General features: G+C 40.4%; 1 long non-coding RNA gene across 1 annotated transcript; it reads right to left on the reverse strand.

Moving 5' to 3' along the window:
* Positions 1–5,689: 5,689 nt before the first annotated feature.
* LOC121003468 lies at positions 5,690–11,065 on the reverse strand. Its single transcript, XR_005779481.1, has 3 exons — positions 10,934–11,065; positions 9,652–9,759; positions 5,690–5,834 (listed from the first exon to the last, which is right to left on the reverse strand). It is a non-coding gene; the product is annotated as an uncharacterized LOC121003468 (long non-coding RNA).
* Positions 11,066–12,275: the final 1,210 nt, after the last annotated feature.

Raw genomic sequence — 12,275 nt, forward strand, 5'->3', positions numbered from 1 at the left:
TAAAATTAACCAGGCTTGATTCCCACAAGACTTGTCTGTACCTTGTGCAGATTAGACAGTTCTAACAGCCTCAACCATCCATCCTTGTACTCAAGTGCACTTATTCCTTTATTTTTATTTTTTGATATATCCCAATATTTTGGGGGATACCCCTATGTAAAAATGCAAAATAACACACATCTGTGTTGGCTACCTATTCCTCCTTCACCGCCGCTTCCACCTAGACCGACACGTGAGCCTACATGGCCACATCCACCCATTCACCGCCTCCTCAACCTCTTCCTCCTACATCATTCCTAATTTTTTTTTTTTAAGGTCTTTTATGTTTTTTTTTATTCATTTCCCTATCCACAGTTGTTTGCAGAGCATTTGCCATTCTCTTAAGCACATTTTGCTGCCCTTTGCAGCCCTCTAGCTCTTTCCAGGGCTATTTTAGAGCCATTTTAGTGGCCAAAAGTTCAGGACCCCATTGACTTTAATGGGGTTTTGGTTCGGGGTCGAGTTCGGGTCCCGAACCCGAACTTTTTTTTCAAGTTCGGTCGAACCTGCCGAACCCGAACATCGTGGTGTCCGCTCAACTCAAATTAGCAATACTGACGAATTATTGAGCAAATGCTGACTGAGTGAAGGCGTATGCTTCACAGACAGGATTCTTTTTTTGCTGGTTATTGTTCTGACAGATCAGAGGAGGGGAAAATTAATCAGTGATGTCAACACAAACGTATTGCTGACACCCTCTCCACTCTGTCCGGGGGGCTCTACTTGTATACGTGTTTATTAGAACAGGTTCTGTAGACATCTATGTTGAATCAGCTGGCGACGGTGTAAAAGGAGTGCGCTTCTTCTTGGCGCTAACATCGACCTGTAAGGCTGAGTTCATACTTAAGTTATTTGGTCAGTTTTGGCCTTGTGACTGCCCAAATAAGTGAAGTGTGCAGTGATTATAAGAGCGACGCCTCATCTGCCTGTCATCTGCATGTCATACTGACTCAGTATTATTTCACTACCACAGCAGACTCCCTATGCGTGTTACTACAAGGCACAGTGTTCTACACCACTATAAAGGCTCTCTTCAGCCAGGAAATAGTCTTTTTTTTAACAGAATTTGCCGCAAATATATAAGGAACGAACCAAATTTTTCCCTAAAAATTTGCCAAACCGGTGAATTGATATTTTGAAAAATTCGCTCATCTCTAATTGAAACTTAGGCCAGGTCGACATCACCAATATGCATTCCAGTATTGTTTTCCATTATAGCATGGTTATAACAGAAGATAACAGAATCCATAAGACAGAAATCAAAACAGAAGCCTTTAAGGCTAGGTTCACAAGGGCGTTGTGGGAAAATATGCGCGAGTGCAAAACATTGTAATGCATTTTGCACTCGCGTGAGAAAAATCGTGCATGTTTGGTACACAAACCCGAACTTCTTCACAGAAGGGCTTGGGATCGGTGTTCTGTAGATTGTATTATTTCCCCTTATAACATGGTTATAAGGGAAAATAATAGCATTCTGAATACAGAATGCATAGTAAACTAGCGCTGGAGGGGTTAAAAAAAATAAAAAAAATTTAACTCACCTTAGTCCACTTGATTGCGTAGCCCGGCATCTCCTTCTGTCTCCTTTGCTGAACAGGACCTGTGGTGAACATTAAATACAGGTAAAGGACCTTAGGTGACGTCACTCCGGTCATCACATGATCCATCACCATGGTAAAAGATCATGTGATGGATCATGTGATGACCGGAGTGACGTCACCAAAGGTCCTTTACCTGTAATTAATGCTCACCACAGGTCCTGTTCAGCAAAGGAGACAGAAGGAGATGCCGGGCTATGCGATCAAGTGGATTAAGGTGAGTTTAATTATTTTTTATTTTTTTTTAACCCCTCCAGCGTTAGTTTACTATGCATTCTGTATTCAGAATGCTATTATTTTCCCTTATAATCATGCTTGCGGATGCTTGCGATTTTCACGCAACCCCATTCACTTCTATGGGGCCTGCGTTGCGTGGAAAACGCAGAATATAGAGCATGCTGCGATTTTCACGCAACGCACAAGTGATGCGTGAAAATCACCGCTCATCTGAACAGCCCCATTGAAATGAATGGGTCGGGATTCAGTGCGGGTGCAATACGTTCACCTACCGCATTGCACCCGCGCAGAAATCTCGCCCGTGTGAACGCAGCCTAAGAGGCATTCCGTTTTGATCCGTCATAACAGAAGTCTATGGGAGCATAACGGATCCATCTGGTTTCAGTTATGCAGGACGGAAAATAGTACTGTTCCTGCAAAACCAGACGGATCTGTTATGATTGCCCATAGACTTCTATTATGACGGATCAAAACAGAATGCATCTATTTTTTTCACGGACACAGTAAAAATCGTGGCTATTTTTACATCCTGTCCAGAAATTTAGCAAAAAGGCTGAGTTTTTTTTTTTGCTATGTTAATTAAGTAGCTATCACTGATTGATGGTAATGTACGTTAGGTTAGAGGGCATAAAACAGAAAAGTCTATTGCAGCCGGATAGGAGAACCTCCCCATAGAGAATATAGAGACAGTTTATTACCGTCTTTGACTTGCTATGGGCTGGGCACACACCAGGGAACATCAGGTACATTACAATTTGGAACTGAAAGAATCACTGTTGGTTAAGTCTTTAGTAGTAAAGGATTTGGATGTAATTGTTGATCATAAACAAAATTATAGCATGCAATGCCAGTCTGTTGCATCAAAAGGTAGCAATATATTGTGCTGTATTAAGAGTCATTCACACGTCCTTGTCCGTGGTTAAATCCGTGAAAAGGTGGTCAGTGTCAGTGATGCCTCAGTGAATATGTCCCTGATGGATCCAAAAACTAAGACAAAATAGAGCATCCATCCGTGCAAAAACAACGGACCAATGGACCGTGCTAAGACACTGATGTGTGAATACACACATTAAAATGAATGGGGATTTGTGCTGTCCGTGGAAAACACGTACAGCACATGTCTGTGGAACACTGACGTGTGAAAGAGGCTTTAGGAAAGGGATGGCTTCTAGAGAAGAAAGTACTATTTTACTCATTTAGGCTGGATTCACCCATACAGTAAGTATTTTGGGGGTCACTTACTGTAGGATATATACCACTTTTGTGGCATATATGTGGCACAGATTCTGTCGCACACCATGTTTCAGCAGAATCTGCAACTTCTTCACCGCTCATGGCAGTTCTATAAAGGGGGCATTGTGTGGGCTGGGAACAACAGTCATAGAAAATGGTATAAATGTAAGACAGCTGTCTTATGTTTAGAGTTGGCGGTGGATACGCCAAAGTTATGTAGAGGCCGGCGCCTCTACATAACTTCACTGGGACACCGCCAGAACAGAGGCTTATTAAGACCAGCATCTAAAACACCGGTCTTTATAAATGTGCCCCATTTGTGTTTTTCAATTAAGTTTTTTTTTAGTGCTGATTGTTTTCACTTTTGTTTTTTGTGCACCAGCTTCAAAAGTTATCTGAAAGTCTATGGGAAATACCAAATGCAGGACACACAAGTGTTTTTGTTCAGATATGTGTCTGTACACCAGACGTCACCCTGCTGGCCACACCCCCTGCACTGGCTAAGCTGCGGCTGCCTGCTCTCTCTCTAGAATCTTCTGGAAAAACATTAACCCCTTCAGCAGCACAGACTCAGGGCTGAAGGCTTTACTGAGTAGCTGCAGGCAGAGAGGAGACAAATGCTGGGCACAGGAGCTGACAGAGAAGTTCTGTAGAGCATTGCACAAGAACAGGTAGGGAGAAGATACTATGTGTATCAGCAGTGTCATTCTACAGCTGGGACTTGTAGTCCTACACATATAACATGCTGCTGAGTATCCCAGCAGTCAGACATGTCACTCAGGGCAGACTTATTCACTCCCTTTGCAGAGCAGGAGGAGGGGCAGAAATTGTTGTTGTTGCAGGTAAATAAAGGGCCAGAAGAGAACCAGCGAAATGAGGAAATAAGGAAATATTTATAATTTTTTTTTTGCCTAAAACTTGCTTAGCTTAGTTATATATTGCTGCTTATCAGATTTACAGTGCTATATTTTTTTTTTTTCATAACTTGGACAACCCCTTTCACGACTTGGTACCACTCATATACCTTTTTACAGCAGTCACTAAGGGGCCTTAGGCTGGGACACCATATTTTTATGTGCTGCTCGGGTCTCCTGTGCAGCGGAGAGCGGAAACTTGTCTCTGACATGAGAGCTGCCCACAGCATGTAAGCAGTTACAGAAGGGAGCAGACTCCTTCTGTCTTCCGTCGGCACCCTACAAAAGAGATCACATGGTGCTGCTGTCAGTGCCAGCAAGCCAGGGACTAGTGAAGGTCCCAGGCCTGCCTCTTGCGTGTCCCAGAGGGCTGCTCCTCTCTGGCTCAGCCTGATGGTGAATGTCAGTATAGCACTGACATTACAATATATTGCACTACATAAATAGTGCAATTTATTTTAGAAGTAACGAGAAATCACTTATGTATTATAGTCCCCTTTTGGGAATTTTAAATGGCTAAAAAAATAAAAAAAAATAAAAAAGTTTTATTAGATATAAAAAATTCTAAGTTAATAAATACACATTTTTTCCAATGAAATAATGCTTTTTAATCTAAAAGTGCAAAAATAAAATCTCCTACACATATTTGGTTATGCTATGTCCATAACGACCCACACTACAAAATTATCATGTACCTTATCCCGCAGGGTGAATACTGTTCACAAATACCAGAATTGCAGCATTTTACTTATTTGCAACTAAAAAATGGAATACAAAGTGATCAAGAAGCCTTATATACTGCCAAATGATACTAATAAAACTACAAAGCATCTCTCAAACATTTTTTAAAGAGGGTTTTTGTTGTGAAAATGTGGTAAAACATAAAACAACTATATGTATTTGGTATAGCTGTAATAATACTGACACAGAAAATAACGTTGTCATGTTATTTATGCCAAAAAATGAACACCACAAATGTTATAATGTGGAAACTCAGTGGGGGTACTGTTGTTTTTTTCCTACCCTCTCTTAGAAAGTTAAATAGGACGTTATGTGTACCACAAAACTGCACCATTAAAAATTAGTCCTGCAAAAAACAAGCCCTCATACGGCTCCATCATTGTAAAAGTTATAGCACAGTGAAAAAAAAAAAAAATATTTGATCATTGAGGCCCGAATTACATCTTAAAATTTGAATATATTGCTTTACTATCCAAACTGTGACGTGTGTTCACAGTAAAACACAATATACAGGGTTCCTGGTATTTATATGGAATGTTGATCTAGAGATCTGTCTGATAACCAGCAGGGATCAGGAAGGATTTTGTCTACCTAGAGTACTTTTTGCCTTCTTCTGGATCAACTTTCAAGCAATAAATCTGATGACTTCGGTCTTTTTCAACCAGCTAACTACATGTATGTAACTACATAAGGAGACATGTTGTAGAGAAGATAGCTCGCTCTTATAACTATAAATTATAGCCAATTAATTTGTAAGTGCTTAAAAATGCTAATCTATCTCTGTCCACTAAGAGCCATGGTAAGAAGTGGTTAGAAATAATACTCTCACATACAATTGAATAACTTAATCAGGAGAATACATTTATTAAAGTTAAATAGAACATTTTCAAGGACTGTTAAACATTTTGCTTAGATATAGACAGTAGAACAGACTGCAATGCATAGTTGATTCCATGATTTAATTTGGAAGTTTTGAATGGTACAGCAAAGTTTCTTCACTTCATGTTACCTCCGTACCCATATCCTCCTTGACCACCGTAGCCTTGTCCATAACCACCCTGCTGGCATGGATCTAATAAAAAATTAAAAAAATTATTGAAACTTAAGTTTTAGTAGATTGTTGGCAAATAATGCTGGTAATTTATGATATTGAGGCACTGACAGAACAGATAAAACGAATTATATGAAATATGTATAGTCTGGCAACTAAAAAAAAAATTAAATTATAATGCGTCTTGCTGGATTAGAAAAAATATTATGAAAGTTTTTTTTTTTAAGTAGAGACATAAAAAAAGGCCATAAAGCGTTAACTCTACTCTGCCACTCTATCGCTGTTAACTGACAGCTCAGCCAAAGAGTATCAGTATGATATTTTTTTTTATTTACTCTTTAATACAAGTGGAAGAAGATGTAAACTGAAGCTCCTGAGCCCCAATACAAATGTTATAACAGGGCTCTGAACTACTCTGTGACATTTGTAATTCTGGTGTCAATTTATGTGGCAAAAAGGACTTTGGGTTTCTTAGGCATTAGGGCCTAGGTGCAAATGCTACCTATATTTTTATGACCATAATATGGCTGTTTATAGCAGGACTTGTATCACATAAATTCTGTCTTCACATAATCATACTGCTAATAATAGGGTAAAGTCAGAGAACAGTTATTTGTTACAGTCATATCATGCAAGAACATTTTATTGTATAAACAATCAGTTATCGCCACCAATATTTTCATCATTTATCGTTGATAGTTCCAATCATCTCATGTGTAAATCAGCGTTGGGCCAAGGGGTGTAGCCATAGGGGGTGCAGATGTATCAGTCTGGGGCCCAGAATCTCTAAGTTACACCTCTGGCTGGAAGGAATAGGTTAGGTCAAGAATTTGGCATGAGGGGGTGCCATTTCAATTTTTGCCTCAGGCAGCAGGAAGAATATGTGCTCCCCTGTCCCTTGACACAAACGACTGAGGGAAGGGGGGCCCAAACTGAACTCTTGCACCATGGCCCATGAGCCTTTAGCTGCGCCCCTGCTTGGGCCTCAGAACTGGAGACTGTATGATGGCTCACAGAATGCTTATGACTCTGGACTACAAAAATAATTCAGCCAATGCGGCATATAATGCTCCATTTGGTGATGTGTTACTCAGTTATTCGTACCAAGAAGCAGTGGTGTACATACCATATAGGCAGACCACGCAGCTGCTATAGGGCGTGAGGAAGAGGGGCCTGCAGTGGAGGAGATGCCCCACCCCCTAATTGCTCCTGTCTATCTTTCTAAAGCTAAAGGACCTTTGATGATTCCCAGGTTAGAACAGTGCATCTGCCAGGACCTGTGATGACATATCACTGAATCTACAGTAGAATACCTTGTATGTCTCACATCAATACACTGCTCTGTATATATATATATATATATATATATATATATATACACACACAGTGCATATATTACACAGTATTATAGATGCAATATGTACATATAAATAGTATATACAGCAGTGTACTGATATGTGAGGTATGAGGTATAATAGATGTAGTGTGTACAGATATATAGTATATACAGCAGTGTACTGATATGTGAGGTATGAGGTATAATAGATGCAGTGTGTACAGATATATAGTATATACAGCAGTGTACTGATATGTGAGGTAAGAGGTATAATAGATGTAGTGTGTACAGATATATAGTATATACAGCAGTGGACTGAGATGTGGAGTACAAGGCATAATATATGCAGTGTGTAAAGATATAGCAGTGTACTGATATGTTAGATACAAGGTATAATAGTTGAAGTGTGTAAAGATATATTGTATATACAGCAGTGTACTGATATGTTAGATACGAGGTATAATAGTTGAAGTGTGTATAGATATATTGTATATACAGCAGTGGATTGATATGTGAGGTACGAGCTGTAATTTATACCTCATACCTCATGTCAATACACTGCTGTATTTATTATATACCTGTACACACTGCATCTATTATACCTCGTACCTCACATGTCAGTACCCGCTGTATATACAATATATCTGTACACACTGCATCTATTATACCTTGTACCTCACATTACACTACTGTATATACTATATACCTGTACACACTGCATATATTACACCCCGTATCTCACATATCAGTACAATGCTGTATATACTATATACCTTGTGACAGGACCAGGGGGAAAGTGGTCGAAGGAGTCTACATTTCACCTAGGTTCCTGTCCTATACGTTCTAAAAAGCAGCCAGGGAATTGACAGCAAAGAAAACTAGGTTTTCTCTTTGCAAGGGTTTTGTTAAAAACCTGGCTAGAAGGGCCTGGCTGCTTGGAGCAGGGAGAGTTGGGTGGGTCCCTGCTCCAATTAGCCACTCCAGGTATTCAGGGTAACTGTGGCTAATCACCTTGGAACCTGAGTGTGCTATAAAAGGGCTCACTAGCTGATCTCTCTGCTCCTGGGAAGAACCCTGCTGGGTGAGTGGAAAAGAAAAGTGTGTTTGGTTGATGGAGCTGGTCACAAGGCTCAGTTTCATGTAGTTAGGGACTACTGCCTGTTTAGATGTAGTGGCCAGACGGCCAGGTATTTCATTTCTTTTGAGCAGTTTTGTTTAATATTTATTTTTCTGCAAAAGTCAATAAAACTGGCTGAGGCCAGTTGCACCATACTTGCTTGGACTGGATTGTGTTTTATGTGCCTATAGCGCCCGTCTATCCCAGGAGACGGCGGTCCCGTGAGCTAATCCCGTTACAACCTGTACACACTGCATATATTATACCCCGTACCTCACATATCAGTACTCTGCTGTATATACTATACACCTGTACACACTGCATATATTATACCATGTACCTCACATATCAATACACTGCTGTATATACTATATACCTGTACACACTGCATATATTATACCTCGTACCTCACATATCAGTACTCTGCTGTATATACTATACACCTGTACACACTGCATATATTATACCCCGTACCTCACATATCAGTACACTGGTATGTACTATATACCTGTACACACTGCATATATTATACCTCGTACCTCACATATCAGTACACTATGGTAGGTACTATATACCTGTACACACTGCATATATTATACCTCGTACCTCACGTAACAGTACACTATGGTATGTACTATATACCTGTACACACTGCATATATTATACCTCGTACCTCACGTAACAGTACACTATGGTATGTACTATATACCTGTACACACTGCATATATTATACCTCGTACCTCATGTAACAGTACACTATGGTATGTACTATATACCTGTACACACTGCATATATTATATCTTGTACCTCATGTAACAGTACACTGCTGTATATACTATACATCTGTACACACTGCATCTATTAAACCTCTTTTGTGTACCAGTGTGGTTTTGTAATCCCAATCCGGCCCTGATGGCATACAGTATAAAACGCAGCAGCAAGCATAGTTCATGGAACAAAGGGAGAGGCCTGGAATGGGTAGTGGGAGGGGCTATAAAAGGGGAACGGGGGCCCACTTTAGATTCTTGCTATGGGGCCCAGTGATTTCTATGTACCCCCTGCCTAGAAGCAATACTTCTATGGAAAGTTCTATTGTGAAATCATGGGGGTAAAGAAATACAGCTTCATACATCTCTGAATGTCTGTGTGTAAACTAGAAAACTAAACCGAATTCCCTACACACTGTTGGTTTTAAGACTTCATTGATAGAAATGAAATTCTTCCCTTTTGTTGTTTTCTATGTATGTTGTACTCTGCACATTAAACAGGTTTATTTTAGATAGATTATTTGCATTGCCTCTGTATCCACTAGACTGTTATGCATGTTTCTGTGCATTACATCCAAATTACAGTTAGATCCAAATATCATCAACAAATATACATACTTGGGCAACAAGGCGGTGGTGGACATTGAACTTTTGGACATGGAGCACATGGGTCAACTATGATGCATTTGGGTGTTTGGTCCTGGCAAACAGGTGGTGGGCAACATGCTGAAAAGAACAAAAAAATTATATCAGAGAAAGTGATGAAAATACAAAGAATGAAAATGATTACATTTATAAACTTATTAGGCTAATGTAACAATTTGATTGTGGGATCATTGGTGCAAGGTTGCTGTGAAGGCCTGTAAATGATAGTTACTAAGCTATTGCACAGTAGTTTAGTAATACCAGCATCAATGCAGCCAGTGCATATTGTAATAAAGTAAGCATGATGAAGGTTGACAAAATCAGGGGTAGACATAATATTTGGGCAATCTTCACTCCAACAAAGAGGCCCTGCTGATATAGACGCTCACTGCTACTTTAAAGGGGTTTTCAAAGCTCCTGATATTGATCCTCAGCATGAGGGGATCCTCAGGATATTGTAGATCATGAATATCTTATTGTTGGGGCGCCAACACCCTCGCCAATTAGCTGTTTCCTTCGGCCTCTGACACTGGAACTAGCTCTTACAACAGAGCTGGAAGCAGAACTCCATTCAAAGTGTAATGGTCATGCCAGGTTACTGTAGCTTAACTCCTATTCACTTAAATGGGTGCTGAGCTGCAGTTACCCAGCACGACATTTTGTTTCCACCTCTCATTCAGGCTGCAGGGAACAGCTGATCAGTTGGTAAGCAGGGTGCCTGACCTCCACTGATTGGATATTGATTCCTGAGGATAGGTCATCAATAAACGGGTCCGGAAAACCCCTTTCAATTGACACTTTAGGTCGCACATACTGGTCTACCATAATGATTTTCACTCATAGCTCAATATTAATTGTAAGGCCAGGTAATGATGTTTTTGAAGAACCATGAAAGCGGGTGTCTAATACTAGTATCCCTCACTCATCAAGGCAGCAGATGAACACCAATAGAACGATATACATTTCTCACAGAGTCGTGCAGCTGTCTGCACCCACCATTAAAGAAAGCTTAGCATATGTTAGCACAGTATACTCTCTCTCTCTCTCATATATATATATATATATATATATAATGTATGTGTGTGTGTGTTTTTCCAGTGGACTACAGGTAAATCTAAGTCATTTACACAGACTAGTTAAATGGGATATTCACTTAGGCTCTGTCTTTATATCCTTGAGCACAACTAATGGAGAGCTAATAATTCTTCATTTCCTTTCATTAAAAATAATCAAAATCTATTTAAATGGCACTTACGGTTTTTGCCTTGTCCCTTTGCTGACATGGTTGTCTCTGGTAGATGTCTGAGTGATGAAACAAGGTCACAGAAGATGGATACTGAAGCTCATTACAAAGGTGCTATATATACAAAGCTGCTGCTATTGTTGAGTAACATATCAGATGGCAAAATAAGCTAATCGGAATTCTAATTGACCATCTAACTACTAATTGGCTCCTATAATTTGCATACCTTGAAGGCTATGTACTGAGGTAATGGCTATATGTATGCATACATAATAAATTAATAAAAGTATTTATTACACATAGTATGTTATAGTTATACATTCTAAGACTATGAATTGTCTGAACATTATCATTACTGGCAAACCATCTAGTTGGATTACTTATTTCACTCATCGGTAAACCTAAGCAAACTTCCTACAAAAAATGTAGATGTGACCCAGTTCTATTAATACTGTGATTTAGTACAAGATCATATGTAACAGGGGCAAGCTATAGGACCCTTTGCGAGAGGGAGACCAGTCCTTGTTGGCTTCATCCCCTTTGCTATTAGGTGGTGATAACATCTCTAGAGCACCTGGATTGTTAGCAGACGAGCTGGTTAGAAATTGGCCCAAGAGTCATTGAAAGTTAAGAAGGGGTAACCCTCCTCAACCGTTCATGATATTCTTGTTCACCCTTACATATTAGTTGTGTTCCCATTCATGTGCTCTCAACGCTGCCGCTGTGTCACGAGGGTGCCAAGAGCCACGCCTGACTCCATTATACCCGGGTTCAGGAAGTCGCAGCGGGTTGCTGCGCGCTCTATGTCTAAAGACAGTGCTGTTTATTAATTATAGCTTTCTGGGTTTGCCTTGCAATCCTTTTTGGCTCACTCAGGGATCCGTAGCTTCTCCTCCTCAGCTGTTTCTTGTCCAGCAATCCCAACCTCCTTATATTCCCATCTCTCACTTCTCTGGTTGCCAGATATAGAGCTTCCTACCTGGACTTCTATACTGACCCTCTGGAGCTGTGTAGCTGTGTTCCCTGGTTGTTGTTCCAGAATGTTACTCTCTGGATACCTGTTGGGCCTTGGTGGTCTGCTGTTGTCGCCCACCTGGGATTATATGTTTGTCTGTATTGTCTGTCCTCTCCTTGGTGTTTTCCTCTTAGTGTCAGTGGTGCGGACTAGTGATCCCACCGCCCCTATCACTACATAGGGCTCATCTTAGGGAAAGCCAGGGTTTAGGCACGTGATCGGCGTACGGTTGAGGAACCCGTCTAGGGACGTCAGGGCAGCCAGGTGCCAGCCGCAAGGTGAGTCAGGGGTCACCATCTTTCCCTTTTCCTTGGACAGGGCCTTCCCATTTCCCTCCCT

This window comes from Bufo bufo, chromosome 6, assembly GCF_905171765.1.
Source record: "Bufo bufo chromosome 6, aBufBuf1.1, whole genome shotgun sequence".
In the NCBI taxonomy this organism is placed as follows: Eukaryota; Metazoa; Chordata; class Amphibia; order Anura; family Bufonidae; genus Bufo; species Bufo bufo.